The sequence below is a fragment of the Cygnus olor genome, chromosome 1 (genome assembly GCF_009769625.2).
Source record: "Cygnus olor isolate bCygOlo1 chromosome 1, bCygOlo1.pri.v2, whole genome shotgun sequence".
NCBI classification, from domain to species: domain Eukaryota; kingdom Metazoa; phylum Chordata; class Aves; order Anseriformes; family Anatidae; genus Cygnus; species Cygnus olor.
The window spans coordinates 144,737,552-144,755,512 of NC_049169.1; the positions used below are offsets into that span (position 1 = coordinate 144,737,552).

At 42.5% G+C, this 17,961-nt stretch overlaps 1 protein-coding gene and 1 long non-coding RNA gene across 2 annotated transcripts in view; both read left to right on the forward strand.

Moving 5' to 3' along the window:
- Positions 1-17,961, forward strand: part of SH3RF3 (SH3 domain containing ring finger 3) — a 241,142-nt gene that overhangs the window by 208,827 nt on the left and 14,354 nt on the right.
- Positions 9,046-12,294, forward strand: LOC121067915. The gene is made up of 2 exons (XR_005818513.1): positions 9,046-12,143; positions 12,231-12,294. It is a non-coding gene; the product is annotated as an uncharacterized LOC121067915 (long non-coding RNA).

A 17,961-nucleotide genomic window follows, 5' to 3' on the forward strand; every position in this document is an offset into this window, starting at 1 on the left:
ATTCTGTACGTCCATATATTTTAATTCATGTGGGACTACACACCAAAACTTCCTAGGCAAACTTATGTCAAATTCCTACCTAAGATATTGGTTAACCCTTCCCAAACTATTACAGCTTTAAGTTACTGAATTTGGATGCACGGAAGTAAATTTATGATTTTTTGAGCTACATGGATAAAGGGGAGACACAAATATTGTACTACATCAATGCAATGAGCATTGCCACAGATTAGTACAATACCTGGGAAGTACCAGACAGAAGCGATGCTAAATATTGTCATCTCTGACTGCAGAGTGGTATAAAACTATGCTCAGCTGTGTTGAGCAATATGTTCCTGAATCTCCTCCATGTCGTATTTCACTTTCATTTTAGGAAGATCTGAGTGAATGATGCTTCCTTTCCTTTTAGAAATAGTGACTGCTGTTTGGCCAATTAAGTTTTGCTCCTGCTCTCTGCATAATTCAAATCAAACCCAAATATCTCTTTGAAGCTGTTGAGAGGTTGAATAGTGCCAGACTAAAATCTGTGTCACTAATCATAAAGGAAGTGTGAGTCAGAACTGGAGCCCTATCTAGAACCAAACTTGGTATTTCCAAAGTGAAGGCTGGTTGGGCAGGTTTTTGGATGAACAGGGAACAGCCATAACACTCAGAAGGAATATCTGTGGAGAGAAGCAATGTCTGTTATTGCTAAATATTGTTAGAAAAATACAGACAGGTTTGAGGGGCAAAAAACAGAAGCATGGACATAACTAGAAAACTGCCAGATGAGCAAAGATTGGAAGCAGTTTGTCTAAGTTCAGTTTCATTATTATTATCAGTCATGTACTTTGAGATTAAAGGAATAGAGAGGATGTTAGTAAGAGGAGTGGTAATAAGGTCTTCAGCTCTACAGAACACAGGGTGGAAGAAATGCACAGATAATCATCTCCTGAGAAAATGAGATTAGCAAGCAGTATCAGAGGTAAATTGTAACATGCCATAAAATTAACACTGTTGTTGGATTCAATGGGTTTTGGTCATATTATGAATTTTAATCCCATCTTTGTGTTTCCAGTTTCTTTTGTAGGATTCCTTTGTGGATGAGGGCTGAGCAATCAGGCTCAGAACAGCTGTTTTGAGAAACATTCTCTTGTTAACAGTGTTTCTTTCACATGCTGATTGTTAGTGTGAGTTCACTGTGGTACAGAGGGAGTTCACATGGTACATAGGAAGAAGTGGTTTACATTCTGGGATGGCCATGCTGAGGATCCACTGGGTTTCATGGTTCTGTTGTAGAGAATATTTCCTGTGAAAGGCTATGGAGACAAACTGCAATTTTTTTTTGCATTTGTCACTTTGGCATAGTCAGATATATTGGTCCTTGGAAATTTTCTCCAGACAGTAAGTTTAGAAAGGTTGGTTGGTTCCTTGAAGGCCAGGATGAGAGATAGTGGGAAAATGTATTTTAAGATATGATCCTCTACCAATTTGTGCTTTATGAGTTCCTGCCTAGATTCCACTCAAGGGTACCAAATGTGGCATCAAGGGGCAGTTGTCGTAATGAGTCTGTAAAATACTTGGGTAGCTTTTTCCAAGACAGGATTGTTTTTACATTGGGAACATCCTTGTTGAGTGCACTGGTGAGGCAGTCACTGCTAATGCTTTTCCCTGCACAAATATTTAATATGCCAATGACATTTCAGACGTTTCTCTTGGTGTGCAGCAGTCAGATACAGGCACGTTTCAGGATTTCTCTAAAATCAATGGAGTCTGATTCCAATTTTTACTTTTGTAAATAATTCTTGTAAGTAATTTTTGCTCCATGCCGATTTGCACTTGTCAGTGTGCAATTATCCCAGAAGGATCCCGGGACCAGCCTCCTGCCCAGTTAGGGAACAGTTTCAAAGCTGCCATCCTTTGCTGACTGCTGGTGCCAGCTGAGGTAAAACAGAGCAATAGATAGTGCTTAAGTCCACTCTGCAACTGTGCTTGGAAAGTGCTCAGGCAGCTGAGCAAGCTTAGAAGTAGAGCGCTTGAAAATCAAAGCTGTTGCAGTACTGCATGAAGTCGGTACAGAGCAGCAGGAAAGGCAGCTCACACAGAGGTAGAGCAGACGCCGCAGGAATAACAAGCTGGGCACTGAATACAGACACGGGAGCATGGCAGAAGTCAAAGAGGGAACATGCTCAGGGCAGCGCAGGAGAGAGAAGGGCTTTAGCAGCTGCGGGGAGAAGTAGTAGGGGCAAAGGAGAAGGGATACCAGTGGGGAGGGCAAGGGTGAGGGTGCTGTGTGAAGCCAAGGAGAGGGAACCTGCAATAGGAAAGCTGGAGCATAGGGGCTGGTGTTTAGCTAAATAAGGTGGATGAAGGTATAAAGAAGAATTTTCTTTCCGTTTCTTAAATGTTTCCTGCTTGAAGCCAGTTCTTATTCTTTTCCAAGAAGGAGTTTTCCTTCCCCAGAAGGGAAATAATTCCCCTCAAAGTCAGTCTCTTGACTTTTCAAGGTTAGGTACAGGAGTGTCCCCAGAACATTACAAGGGCAAGAAGGAGGTAGAACAGACAGCGAATGGGGAACACCCTATTTGCTTTAGGGGTGTGCAGGGGTGTTGGAGGTCCTTTGAGCTCTAGTTTCATCATTTGCTAATGATATCTACATGTGCAACCATCTGAAACTTGGAGAACACAATCCCAGTTCCCAAATCTTCTGAACATTCAAAAGCAAGGGATGGAGATCTCAGCTGCGAAATGGAAGTGTAACCCTGTGTTTTGGGGGCTTTTTCAAATTGGGAACCCTGCTTTTTCAGTCATGACGAGCACTGTCCAAGTTCAAATGGTAGATTACAGCCGAGAGCTTGTAATTACGGCATGACTACTGCCTTGACCTCGGTCAATTTTTGCTATAATAGTTTCTGCTGTACATAATCTGGGCTGATGCTTAATACCTCAGATAAAACCACTTGTTTGAATGAATTAATGCATTTCTCATTAAATGTGCTCCTCATTACGTTAATCAAATCAAGCAAATCATGCTGTGTGGTTTGACCACTGTAATTAAACTTTCTTTAAAATCCACTCATTTGGCTTTTGATGAGGATTTTGATTAAACTCTTCCAAAATGTCTAGCCCAGTATCTGCTAAAGAGGAAAATAAGAGCTTGCTCTAGTGAACAACCCATTAATTCATCGTGGAGTTACACCAACTCCTTACTGTTTTACCTAGCCAGAGTGCATAGAAATATTTGAAAATTGGCAATGTAAAATTAAATGTTTCTTATAACTGTGTTGAGAGAAAAAAAATCCATTTGCAGTTTTAAAATTAGTAACTGTATTCCTGGAATATAGAGAGGAGCTGGATTAGCAAGTCACAGAGAATGGGAAAGTATAGTGGGTTTCTGTTTGCTGATGTTAAGATAGCAAGAGACACATCTTCAGAAAATGACTTTGAACATGCACCAACAGTTTTGCATGTGAACATTGAATCAGTAAACATCTGTCTGTTATTTTTTCTCACTGGTGTCACTCACTTTCTCAAATATCAGCTGTGCTCAAAATAGCTGCATTCCTCAAATGATACAGTCTGTTTGGCTTGATCCTGGTGTAAGGACTCAATTACAAGGTAGAACAAGCCAAGGCCTGTTTTCTGGCCGCGCAAGTGTCCCAGCATGACTTGCATCCACATTTCTAAGCTTTCTTCTCCACCCAAAACAGGGTGACTGCATCCAGGCTGCTTATCGAGAACAGTCCTGGTACGTGGTGTGGCCCATACGCTGCCCTGGGAGAGAGCCAAACCCACAGTGATTAATGGTTGCAGACTGGGGTTTGATCCTCATTCCTGGCCTTGTTTTACGTGCAGTGTAGATGTGACCAGAGAGAATTCCCTCTCCAATGCTCCTCCTTTCTGCCAGTGCCTTCCTCTGCCTGCACCAAAGTTGCAACCCACAGCCCCGTCCCACCAGGCAATGCCCACCCTGGCTCTGCGTAGAGCTGGGGACTAGATCAAAGGCCCTTTGAAAAAATTTGGCTTTGTAAACTCTGAGATGCTCTTTGGCCTTATTTCATGTCAAAGCCGTGTGTTTAAGCTGTCATCTGGAAAAACTAAAACCGCCTAAAGGATGTGATTCTACATGGTAGTTCACCTTCAGTTTTCATTTATTGTGAGCCTCCGTGTTGCGACTTCTTCTCATATTAACTTGTCCCTGAGTGGAAAGGGTTTGTTATCACTTCATATCTACTAAAGAAATTGAATTCCTTATCCAGAAAATGGAAGATCAGTCTCAAAAGTGAAGTGCTGAGCATTTGCAGGGACTGTGTAGATATAAAATGACATAACAAAAATAGTGGTCACCCTGGGATGAATAAAAGCAGCTTAGGATAGAGTTGATGAAAGTAGATTTTTCAGATACAAAGTCAAAATGACCGGCCCTGAAGTTTTGGAAGAGGAATTCAGTCTTCCTAGTAGATATGCAATGATTTAATATTTTTCACTTTGTAGCCAGTTAACCTAGGAGAGCCCCCTGAGTTGTACAGGTATGAAACGGAACGACGACAGCCAAGTGACAACGTGAAAGCAGAGTGAGACACAGAAATGAACAAATCGCTCAAGAGCAGAGGAGTCTGGTTCAAATTCTTAGAATAAGTATACGGAAATGTAGGAAGCATCAGGAAGAAGCAACCTTAAAATAATAATGTAAAAATTTGCGTGAAAATGATAATAAGTTCTGTGGAGCTAATTTGTTTGGGTAATCTGTAAGATGTCTGAGTTGATCCCAGAGCCACCACCAGCAACATTTCACCGATCATTTTCAGAGTCCGATTTTTCTGTTGCACGTGTTCCCGTTTGCTCTTCAGGAAGAATTCTTTAATCTGGAATATTTTAGTTCAGTTCTCTAAAGACTTGTGCACAGAATACACACTGTTAATCCATTTCCTTTCAGCAAAGGAGGGGGGGGCTGCATTCATCACAAACGCACCACTGCTTCCCATGCTCCAGAAGAACAGATCTTGGCTCTGTGACCAGCAAGTGATTCACCAGAAACTTGGCCAGGGAGTGGAAACCTCTTTTTCTGGTTATGTGAATTCAGGCCACAAAGTTCTGCTTTAGGGCAGAGAGCTCATGCTTCAAATCTCTCCAGCACCTTCTCCTTCATCATTAAGAGTTCAATTTGAAAGGACAAAAGCCTGGCAACTCGCTGATGAGTATTTGAGCGCTGGCAAATAACCCAGCCAAAAGCATCAGCCCCAGCTGTCAAAACATAGAAAACTTCAGCCTTACTATAAAACAGATTTCTGTTATTTCTGACTGGCTAGGATTCTTTTGCTTAGATCAAGGGCAATAAGCCATTGATCAAAATTTCTTTTTCTTCTTCGCATTTTTGATGTTAGGAAATGCTTTCAAACTCCCCACAGATATTTCCAGTGTTGACTTTGCTGCCAAGCAGCCTCTGAGAGCTCTTCCTCTTCCCTCTCCTCTCCCCCTTCCTCTGCTTATCTGCCTCGTAGCACTGTCACAGGATTTCTGAAGTGGCCGCGGTGGATTTCTCTAGCGCCGTTTCGAGTGGTTCTGTGCTGTGTTCTGTGGCCGTAAGGGGAAGCAGATCCAGGGGAGGCCAGGATGGAGAGTGCTTTAGCTTCAAGAGGAAATTCACTTCATCTACTTGCTGGACGCGAAGCTGCTTGGGTGCCAAGATGAAGCATTCTGCTGGCACCTGCAGGGACCTAATTTTATAATGCATAGGACCTGTGGGTTTTTGCTAAATACACAGCACTGTTTGGGGAAAAGAAGCAACACTGGCAATGGAAAGAGCACGCAAGGGAGCACCGGAGACAGAAGGCTGGAGGCATCTGCGTGTGCGTGTCTGCGTACGAGCATCGCGGCACCGGCATCCCCGTGGCAGGGAACCGTGCAGGCTCGGATGGCCAGGCGTGGGAGTGGGTGGCAGGCGCCTCCTTGGCTTAGTCAGGTGAAATGTGGGCGCTCTTGTGGTATCGATGGGGGATGTTGACACATCCTGGCTGTTAAGGCGTTGTAGGGGCCGTCTGATGCGAGGGTAGAGGCAGTAGTGTGAAATGAAATAACCTTCCTGTCCCAACTGAAAAGACACCTCTTACTGAGCAGCTGTGGCACTACTGCGTCTTGCACTCAGCTACAAAGTCCTGCTTCCTTGCCTCCTGTTTGCCCTCTGTTAAACTCCAGTTTCCTCGTCCTTACCCCAGGCCACACGACGCTGCAGCTGAGCAGCCCGCTGCAAGTCATGCCTTCTCCCTGCCCCGTTCCTGAGGAACGTGCTTTGGTCCCTCGTAATGGTGAGCTCCCAGTTCCCATGCGCAGGTTGAAAAACAGAGTGAGAGTAACATGGCTGTCACTGCCCCATCATTCCCTGAAGGGACACGCAGGGTGAAATCATTCCAGCAGAAAAATAAATAAATAAATAAAAAATAAACAGAACAAAACTGTCTGCCTTGAAAGCAGTGCAACTCTGCAAACAGTTTGCAGGGCATCAGAGTCAGCGGCATCTTGGCCTCCCATGTGTCCAGGACTCATTTGCTTTCTTCAGTGGTTATCCAACCATGTGCTTACAAGCCAGCAAATCTTAAACAGCCAAGAGGCAACAGGGATTATTCACCGGGATACAAATATCTCAAGTGCTAATACAGTTGTTTTATGGAGACAAAGTTTGAACTTTGATGTGAAAATCGATGGTAATCAATTTCTCAGTGTCCACATTTCTCTTTTTCAGTCACATAGGTACTGGTATTTTTCCTTGCCTTGCTCTGTGGTTACTCGTAATAGGTGGGTTAAAATATCTGGGGTCAACACAGAAATACTTCAATAAGCTCTGTTTGAAGAATTACATAAACTGAATGAAATTGCAGTTTCTGTCAAACATCAGTACTGTAGAAACAGTACTTCGTAACAGACAACAAATATCTACAGCAGGCTTCTGTTTTCATCATGTAACTTGAGGGCATAACCAAGTTATAGCAGAGGGATATTTATCTTATTTTGTACATTTTTGTTTATTTTTCATTTTGCAGTAGCAGCAGAAATATTCACGGGCCCTCAGCTTTTATTGTGCCAAATGGTAAAGCCACTTTAAAGTCAATTTGCTGGGGAGTTTTGTTGGTGGTGGTATTATTTTTTTTTCCGTCTGAATGTCTCAAGCATCAAGTAATTCCCTTCAGACCAAGTCAGGACATGGAGCCAGTGGTTGTCCCTGTTGGTCTAAAGAAAAATGCTCTTATTATTGCCCTCTAGAGAAAAGATCATCCCAAGGAATTCAGGAAGTACACCATACAGAAGTTGTTTTTCAGACACTATGACTGCGGGATGTTTGGAATCAATTAATTTGGGGTGTCAATCCGTCATCCTTTTATAAAAACGATTAATTATAAAGGCAGAACTCAACACATTGCTTTGCTTTTTTGCATATATTTTGTTTGGTTCGCATTGACTGATATGTTTCTTTAAGCTAAGACTATAGAAGGTAAAATATTCGTTCACATCAGACTGTATTCAGCAGTCTAGCAGCAGACTGGAGTTGGGCTTCATCACCAGATGCCCCAGGGAGAGAAGTAATTTAATGTGAGGCCATGGCCAACTTAATTTACAGTAAAGTAAATTTGCTGTTCTGTGTTTTTTAGTCCCCATTCATGAACAGTTCAGAACTGGCATATTTAAAAATGGAACTAGCTGGCTGTTTTGATGACTTCAGAGATCTCAATTCCCTCCTGTACCACATCCTGTTACTCTTTGTGTCTTCAGTTTTGAGACAGGAGAGGGGGTAGGTCGGGCAGGCAGAGCCTATCTACACAGTGGTGTCTGCTGTGGCAAGGGAAACGCGTAACCTAGGCTTTGATCAGGACATAAAAGAGAAAACTGGTTTTCCAACTTTTAAATGTTTTTCTGGATAGGTTTTATATCTAAGCCAGATACTTTTGGTTGGCAGGCTTAGACACAACCTGGCCGAGAGATACTGCTGACCAGCAGAGAAAGTGGCACGGGGAAGGTAGGAAGGATCTTGGCCCTGCAGGCATGGGATGGGCATCTGTTCACCAGCCATGAGAAAGTCAAACCATGGATGCCTAACTTGTCTTAAAATTGTTCAATTAAGATCGCTCTACAACTTCCTTGAGCAATCTGTTCCAGTCCTTCCATATCTCTATTGATAGAAAAATTCTTATTATCCCTCCTAAATCTTCCGTGGTTACAGATGCTTCTTTATGTCCTGTTCTGGAGAAGCAGCTGATAAGCTTTCTCTTCCAATAGTTTCAGTATTAGAGAACTAGTAGCATGTTCTGCTCTCACAATTTCTCTGCTTCCAGCCTAACTGAGCCCGGTTCCTAGCCTTTCTTCACAGGTACAGTTTTCTGGTCTCTGGTAATACTTTCAGCTCTCCTTTGGACAGTCTTCAGCTTGCTGGGGTCTTAAGGAGTAGTGCCCCAGAATGGAACTCAGCTGAGACCTTGTTAGGGTCAAGTAAGTACTTTCCATGGCTTACATAAAAGATGCTTGTTAATGTGTTTCCAGGTGAATTTTGCCTTTTCCGCAGCAGCATCTCGACTCACTCCGTTTGTTATCTACTGTAACTCCCGTGTCCCTTTCTGCAGAGCTGCTGGCTTGCCAATCACTCCTCATTTTACATGTGTGCATTTGATTTATCCTTCCAAGCAGTTGCACGTCATGCTTGTCTTTCTCAATTTCACCGTGTTGATTTGGGACCATTTCTCCATTTTAGGAAAATTGTTTTGAATTGTTACCCTGTTTGTTCTCTCAGCTGCTGGCAGACACACTCAGCACAGTGCCCACTGCAGGTTTTAGAGCTCTAGCTCAACTACCAAGTAATTAATGAAAAGATTGAATAGCACTAAGCCTAAGACAAGCCCTGTTGGTACCTACTTGAAATGCTCTTCTATTTGACAGAAAATCATTACCTGGAACACATTGCAAAGCAACTGGTAACATCTGGTTATCTGTCTTCAGTCTGACTTCTTGGATGTATGCTGCTGAGTTAAAACAGAGAGAGAGCAAGTCTGGAAGGGACCCCTCAAACACACTCATTGCCGTCCTAGCAAGAAGAACTTGAAAGGACAAGCTACTACAAGATACTCATCATATTGTCTGCTCTACTGTGGGAGGACTGTCAGATGAAGCAATAGTAATCATAGTACAAGAACTTGATTAGAAGTCATGAGTGCTTAACTACCGGGCTACCAATTCTGTTATCTTCCTAGGCAGAGACATTCCAATTAGCCATGGTCAAACTGAAGATGAGATGATTCAAAGCCAGTGTTTGCCCACAATGGTTTGCTAAAGTGAAAATAAGAAAGGCTGTCAGTCTTTTGGTACACAGCGCCATTTGATCAACCACTGAGGTCAAGGGGAAATCTTCATGCACTTTTATCCGACTTGTGTAAAGGGGTTTTCAACTTCATCTGTGGTAGGCAGGCTTGGAGACAGGCTGTTATGACAAAGCTGTCATTTCTGCTCCAGTGCAGTAGTGATTTTATCTTTATATAGTTTCTATCATTTTCAGATATGAGATCTATGCAAGCAATGTTTTCACAGAGGCTTTTTGAGCTTCTGTGTTGTAATCGACCATTTTGTGCTATTAGTTGGCAGGATCCACCTTTGATTCCAGGTCACGCTGGCCTCTTCTGTACCAGTCAACTAGCTGGTAGAGCAAAGAGGAATATGCTGCGTATCTGTCATTGTTGCTGGATATTTGTGCAGTAGCCACCTGTGAGAACATGACCGAGTGTCACAGCCTCATTGTGTAGCACACTCCAGAGGAGCAGCAAATGAGCCATTTGTGTCCAGAGAGTTCATGAGGCTACCGACGTGAGTATGCCTGCAACCCGTGTGAGGTGGCACTTGCTGGCTGCACCAGTGAAGTTTTCCTACTGCCAGCTTTGACATAAAACGTTTCCTCAGACCTTTTGGTTTACCCAAATCAGCTGACGCCTGACATTTGAGCTGATGTGTTTTGTCTCACAGTTGGAGTGGGCTGAGGAAATGGGGAACGTTGGTTGGTTTAGGTGGGAAACGTGACAGGTACTAATTAGTTAAATCACTGTACCTCAATTGCATTTAATTATATGATCATACCTGTAGGCCATGTGTCAAGGAAGAAAAAGTGGATAGAACAGACAAAAGAAAGGAAGATAGGGTGGGAGGATAAGATTTCACTGTGTAATGAACCAGGCTTAGGGCAAAAGGAAACAAAGCCACAACGCTATGGACTCCCCTCACATAGTTGTTCTGTTTGGCTTAGCAGCATTATGGGGCTTTTCACTGATGATCCTTCTTGCTCAGCTCTTTAATTTAAGAAAGGAGAATATTATTCCTCTAAAGACCTGACTTTGGCATTAGGGTGTTGCTTTTATTAGCAAATTGTCTTTGCTGGTTCCATTTTTATTTTTTAAGTAACAAAAAGGACAAAACAAGGAAAAAAAGGTGAAACCCAATTTTTGCAGAAGAGAGGATGCTCCTATAATAAATTCTGCCAGAGCTTCAGCAGCTTCTAGCAAGCCTTTAGCCACCGCAGAGCTTTATTAGTAACTACAACCCAAGTGTTGTGGCATTTGGAAAGCCGCAGAGCCTTGGTTACATCAAAGAAATTGTCATTTACATGCCTGGGCACTCCTCTGACATTGACAGCCGGTTACTTTGCAATCCTTTAAAATGATTCTGGGATTCCCTGTTCCTTTTGTAAAGAGCATACGTGGTAAATTGGTTTCTGTAGGGGAAAAGGGCTTCGGCCACCTCGGTGTGTCCCAGGAGCGGTTCACAGGGCATTGCTTGAAAACGCAGAGCAGGACCCAAACTGAGTGCAAAGCTTAGGCACTCATAATAATTGTCGTAATTGGCACCTCAAGTGTGACGGCGACCAGCTCTGTCCCCACGCCGCGCTGCCGAGTGCCACAAGGGCAGCGATGTCCGTGGATGTAGGCCTCACGGGATTCCTGCTCATCCCACAGCCCCTGAGGGGCTGAGCTCACCAAAAAGATGCTGGCAGTTTGAGTCAGTGTGTCTCTTCTGTGTCTCTTCTCGATGCTATTGATGCACTTCGCGTCTTGGCTCTTGTCTTGGCAGAGAACTCAGGAGGGCCGGAGGGGCAGGGGCAGGGCCTGTTTTTGTTTTACATATGAAAGGCACTAGGAATGGGGTTTTTGGATGCTCAGATATGATACTTTGGGAGCTGCTGAAACTGGAGGGCAAACTTCACAGAAAGTGAACTGTTTGTGCTCGTGATTTTGATCAAGCCCAGGACCTGCTTCTACAACACGAGATTGCCTGGGAACCACCAGGCCCCTCTTGTTCCTGCCCCTCGCCTGAGCCAGGCTGTCCCAGCAGCGGTGTGAAGCCCAGCAAATAGTCAGAAATACGTTGCCTGCTCAATAGGAGCTTCTGCTTTCATAGCCTCTGGCCCACAGTCCATGTGGGTGTGATAAGCTCTGTCAGTCTCGGCTGGTTTCTCGGTCTCTAGTTAAATGCATTTTTATGAACTGGTGAATTGTTTGTAGGAATTATTTCACTGTAATGTGTTTCAGTGTCTGGCGCACACAAATCCTGCCAATTTTTCATTGTCCACAGGCAGCCCTTTTTCCCTTCTGTGGGGAATTGATTTTGAGAGAAGAATATACCTGCTGTGATGCCTGAATTCTCCACAAGCAATCTTGCCTCTGAGTGCCAGCCACCCCAATGCTATTTAGCTCGCTGGAAGTGCTGAAATTACAGCCCGAGGTGGCATGGCTGCTGCAGTAGTATCAACCAAGTGGGAATAAAATCGTCAGTGACAAGGGACGAGATGACCTCCACTAATCCAAACCTTTTACCCACATGTTTCTGCTTTCCATAAAAGTACAAATCTCACTTGTCTGTCATTTAATAAGATTACAAGGCAAGACCATGCAATTCTAACTGTTTGCTTCTGAAATGAAATCCATCCCTTGTGAATGGGGAGAGCCAGAGCTAGCTATGTGTAAGATCAGAGTATGTCAAAGCACATCCTGAATTCTGTCTTGGGTTTTCTTTCATTCAAGTGTTCAACGAGTGAGCTTGTTCTGGCTTTCTGCAAAAAGCGAGTGTTGCTCCCGGTGCTCCCCAAGACCGATAAATCTTTCTCATTTCCCTACAAAAGACAAGGAGCAGCAAGCTAACCAGTCAGTCTAAATCATCATATTTAAAAAACACTAATTCTAAGCAGTTTGTCTAAAATTTAATGTTTCTACATCTTTTTCTCGTTTCAGAATCCTGTGCTGTCAGTGAAGCTGTGATAGATTTTCTCTAGCTTCAATAAATGAACCTAACTTTTCAGAAAGATGCTTGTAATCCATCCATCTGTTTTGCTTAAATTCCTTGGAAACTACAGTTAGTCTACCAAAATTGTCTAAGTCATTTATTCATACTTGATTTATATATATATTTTTAAAGGTTTAAAATTTCTGGCCTTCAGTTTAGGGTGGGTCCTCAAGACTTGATAGCATCACGGAGACCCCCATGCTATCTCCAAGGAAGCCCTTGGCCTGTACAAAGGCAGTGCAATGCCAGGTTAGGAAGCAAGCTGGAAGCAGTAGGGCCCCATCAGCCCCATCACCAGTACTTTTGTGGCTCCTTGCTGCGGGGCAAACTCTGCAGCCCTTGGTCTGTGCTGTTTTGCACAGCAGAGATGGAGCCAAGGAATCCAAATAGCAGTTGCAGGGCTGTGAAAGTGCTCTGGGGTTGCAGTTCCCAACCTTCTGTGTCTCTTCCTCGGCTGACAGCGCATCCTGACGGCTGCTTTTTGCCCTCTCTCAGACCCCTGCAGCTGAGGAAGTCTCTGAACAGCTGATTTCCCAAAGCTGATATGACACGGGGGAAGGTTCAGCCCTGGCTTTGTCCTATGTTCTTGCCCAAATAGCTATATTTATATATTTTTTCATAACAATCATTGTCACTGATTTTACGACTACCTCTACTTGCTACCTCTTTGCAGCAAGGTGGAGGCACCCTGTGTATGCTCCAAGTGCTGATTCATTTACCTCTTGGGGCTTCCTGAAGCAGCGGTTGGATCCATACCATCATTTTAACAGCCTTTGCTAGATGGGTTCTCCATTAATTTCTCTAATCCCTTTTGAACCTCTTTGTACTTTTGGCTTCCACAATCCCATGCGCAGTGAGTCCGTATTTAATTATGTGTTGGGTAAAGAAGTGCTTCCTACTTTTCAGTTTCAACCATTTGCCTGATAATCTCATTATGCTTCCCCTAATTCCTGCATTGTGAGAAATAAGCGATCTGTTCCCACGTTACCTTCTCTATGCAGTAGTGGATTTTGTAGGCCACTGTCTATTTCCTATCAGTTGTCTGCTTTCCAAGCTGGCATCTCCACTGTGCAGGAGTTGTTCCACACCTCTCATTATCCTCGTTGCCATTCTCTGCACTGTTTGTAGTTCTCTAATTTTAGTCCACAGCCTTTTCCAGCTGCGGTGGCCAGAACAGGACATGGTGTTCAAGAAGGCATGGCGGGGCTTTCCACAATGTTGTTTCCTATAGGAGATCTTCGCCAAGTTCTCCAGCCCTTTCCTAGCAATTCCCAATATGATCTTTTGCCTTTTGATACTGCTGAGCATCAGGTTTTAGGAATGACTCCCTTTCTGTATGAGAATAGCCAATTTAGAGTCAATAGCATCACGTGTATACTTGGGGTTATTGATTTCTATTTCCAGAGTGCACACTGCATTGACTTGTCAGCCAGTTTCACAATAAGCATTAACTTTTGCTGAGTGCTGAAGTTCATTACCCTAAGGCTCTTGCTTCGTAGTGGAATTCACAATTCCCAGTTAACCTGGGGGTAGAACGAAGTGCCTAGGAAATGGGGTTCACAAAATCTGCCAGGCAGAGCAGGTATTTAAGTTAGCTGCCAGGAGATACTGGTAGGGGAAGGGTAACTTCGATCTTCTTTTCAACCTGAGGAAGCTCCTTGTTTCTACTTGGGATTCACAGCATGTCCCCAGCTCTGCAGAGTGCCAGGTTTTCCTTCTAGAAACACAGGATGAGGATTCCTTGTACGACTGGTCATGTTTGGGCATCTCACACTTGTAGCACTTGCCTGAAACTCCTCTGTTCAGTTTTCTCCTGAAGTGAGATGGGAGACCACGCTTACCATGTGAAATATGTATGTTTTGTGCCTCTGCTTGTAGGCTGAGGGGCGTAGGGACAGGAGAATGGAGCAGAGGAGAACTCAGTGCTTTGTGCTTTGAGCATTGTTGAGTGAGGAAGGGAGCTCAATGCCAAATGTGTGCAAGGATATCATGTCTACTCCCTTGTTTTGAGCTCCCAGAGAGGTTGCTCACACTTCAAAGGAAGAGATGGACTAAACTCAGGATTAAAACACATCCATCTGAGCTTGAGGTTACTTCCAGAGATACTGGCTGCTTGTAAATAAGTGGAAATGCTGCCATGGACTTGGCTAAGACCATGGTTTCATCACCTCCTTTGGTGTTATTGTACTTCACTTTTTCAGCACACAGTTTTGAATAACTTCATCGAGGTATTGAGTAGTTTTCAGTTCCCTGGTGCTCTGTTTCAGCTTTTCCCTCTAAAAAATATCACTGAAAACTGTTATATCAGGGCACGGAGTAAGTTGCATATCTTAAAACTTTCCATACTTTTCATAACCATCACCTATTCCCTGCATACCAGACCAGGAAAAGCAATGAAATACAAAACTATCCATCAGTTTCTGCCTCCATCAAACTCAGAAAAAAGACAATATCAGGGTAGCACATCATCTGTCTCTCATTCACTGTAAATAGTTTTAGAGTACCAGTAATTTTTCTTTCTACCTTCTGGCTGTTACGAATGCAGCAGACTCCAGGAAGCCCAGTGGTGGCTGAGACTCTGCTTCCACTTCAGCTTTTTTTTTTTTTTTTTTCACTGCAAATTAGTCTTTAACTTTGTTCCAGTATTTGAAAGATCTAATATTCCATCTAAATTGAATATTCAAATATATTTTTAGGTTCCTTCTGCATCTCTTTTAGTAGTCTCTAGAGCCTTGCATCCCCCCCAGTTCACCAAAAGCACATGATTAAGTGCCTGTGTGCTTTGCAGTTCTGGGGCCTGAACTCTAATTTCTTTTCTCAGTTTTGTTTTCAAACATTTGAAAGGCCTGGTGAGATCTAACTGCAAGACATTTATGGCTTTCATACCAGTTATTATAAAAGTTAGTGACCATAAGTCTAATATATTTGTGCATGTATGTATATATGCATGTTACTACCGCTGGAATTTAAGAGCTAATGAAGTTATGAACCTAAAATTCTGTTTGTTCCTTAGCATACTTGTATACTGAGATTATAATAATAGACGTCTGGTCAGAAGCAGTTGTCTCCATTAAAAACTAAATCTTTGGCAAGTATTTCCACATAACATGAGATATACAACTGTTCTTTTCCTAAAATCAGAAAAACTTGTGTAGCAATTATGGGAAAGTAATTGCTGTTGTCTTGTGAATCGTATCTATCACCTATGCCTCATCAGAAAACTGTCAAACTGCAAGTGATAAATGCATATCCAAAAACTTCTCAGATGAGAAGTTTTCCTTTGAGGTGATGCTGGTTTGTGTTTTGCACTTTTTAAATAATTATCAAAATCTCAAGTCCTTTTACAAAGTCATTTTACAGAATTTGAAAACCTGAATAGCTTTTTCCCTAAAAGACAACCCAAAAGACCACCTACTCTTTCAATGCAAGCATCGATCACTGACAACCAAGTTGGAATCAGAATAAAAATGCATTACTCTCCAGACACTAACTTAAATTTACTGGAAAAAGTACTGGCCAAGTTAAACAAGCAATAAAAGTGGTGTTTTGGGGGTACTGACTGATAGATGAGTTCCTCGTTTGTTCTTTAGGGCTCAGGGCAGCATTTAAGCAGTTTTGTTTCTCTTTTCTTCATTTTTAAATGATTTTTTTTTCTCCCTCTGGCTCTCTTATCTATTGATGTAACTGGTGTTGCATGAGAAATTACCTCATTTCAATGGCTGGAGCCAGTTCCTCTATCAGCTGCAGCAAGGTCTCCTCATTTATTTAATGAGTCTGGATAGGTAGGAAATGAAATATCAGGAGCTGCAGATGAAGAAATTAAAGCCGAATTTTCTGTTTATTAGGGTGGTTTGGAAGAAAAAAAAAAAAAAGGAAAGAAAGAAAGAAAATGAAGACTTATATTAATAAAGCCAGGATATATAATTGGTATTTGGATTATGGCATGATTATTACTTTGCAGACACGGGACTCCATTATCACTCAGTCATCAGCGAAGGAGCCGCGTTCTGTGCTCATCTCATCTCTGAAGCTGAAAGAAGAGCTGGTTATTATCTTCAAGTGGGGTTATTAATGAGGGGAAAAATCATCCCCAATTACTGTGAAGCAAAATATTTCAACATTTACATATCTGAGACTTCAATTTTGATCTAGTCTTTCATGAGTTCTTAAGCTCAGACTGTACTCACTTTTCAAAATGCTCCCACAGTGACATATCAAGGGGAAGTTGTACCTATCCAAGTGTTGGCTTCCCAAGGCTTCAGGGTCTCAGAAACGTTGCCCATCCCATCCATGTATTGCCAGCAACTGATTTCCACTGAGAAGGAAGGAAGTAAGAAATTCTGGCCTGGAGATACTGTGTTCACAGTCCATTTTTTATTAACTGGGATTTATCTGAAAGCTCTTTTCACTCTTTCTCTCTCTCTTTTTTTTTTTTTCTTTTTTTTTTTTAAAAGAAGGTATTGATCCTTATGAAATTAATGGTTTGGAAATTTTTGACTGCGAACCTCCTCGAATAAAACCTGAGCAACACAAAGGTGATGATTTAAATTCAGTTAGACGTGTGGGCAGTAGCCAGGAGATGGGAGAAGGGCTGTCAGGACTGTGAATCCATCCATCAGCACAGATGCAAAGGTCTGACCTTGGTGGGTTTAGGAGGCAGGGACGTCAAACACAGTTTGCAGTCAATTAGAAATGCAGCTAGCAGACAAAGAAAACTCAATAATTACACAGCTGTTTCAGTAGATTACAGATTTCCTAGAAAGCGATATAACAGCAGTCTGTGAATGGAAAAAGGAAACCATCTTTTTTTTTTTTTCTTTCAAAAACGTAATTCCTGAAAGTCATCAGATATGTCCTCTGTAAACTTCTCTCTTTTCAAAACCCACAAAATCTGCTGAAGATTTCTGTACAGCACTTATGCCCGCTAATGTTTAGTTGATTTACAGTGAAAACTGCTGCAGAAAGGTCTGTCTTGGACAGCCGTATAAATATTAAATTAATTTCTTATGAAGGATGGTTGCTATTACGCTAAATATTAAATGAATTCATAATACTTGGACACTCGCAATAAATCGTTTCTGGGATTGTGTTCTAACATTCCATTCCCAAATCCTTTCTTTTTTTTTTTTTTTTTTTTTTTTGGTATTGAAGCCATGGAAAAGGACCAGTTGCTCTTAAAGAAACGTGTGGCTTCGTAACATTAATGAATTCCCACGGCAGAAGGGGTTTTAACTTACTCCCGTTTTACAGATGGGAGGAGGAGGCATGAAGGGGTTTAAGTTGAACTGCTGATCACAGCAGGTTCAAACCCAATCTGTTTCTCATGAGAGACATCACGATAAATTATCAGCTCCTGACAGTCCTCGTTTTGCTTGAAGTGCTCTGAGCAGAGGATCTGGCAGTGTGAGACCAGAAGAGGCTGAGAGCACTTGGCAGAGCCAGAGAGAGGGATGTAATGTCTACACTCCAGGCACTCAAGGTGTTTTGTATGTGTTCACCTCCAAATATCTTGCCCACGGGCACAGAGGGAAGGATGGGACTCTTCTGGTTTTGACTAGCAGGTCTGTGTTTAGTAAATTAAGTGCTTCATCTTAGCTCTTTAAAGACCACAGATCTTAGCCTCAAAAGTTTAGTCAAATGCTCAGTTGAATACGAAGAGGCTAAAAAATCAATTCTTTA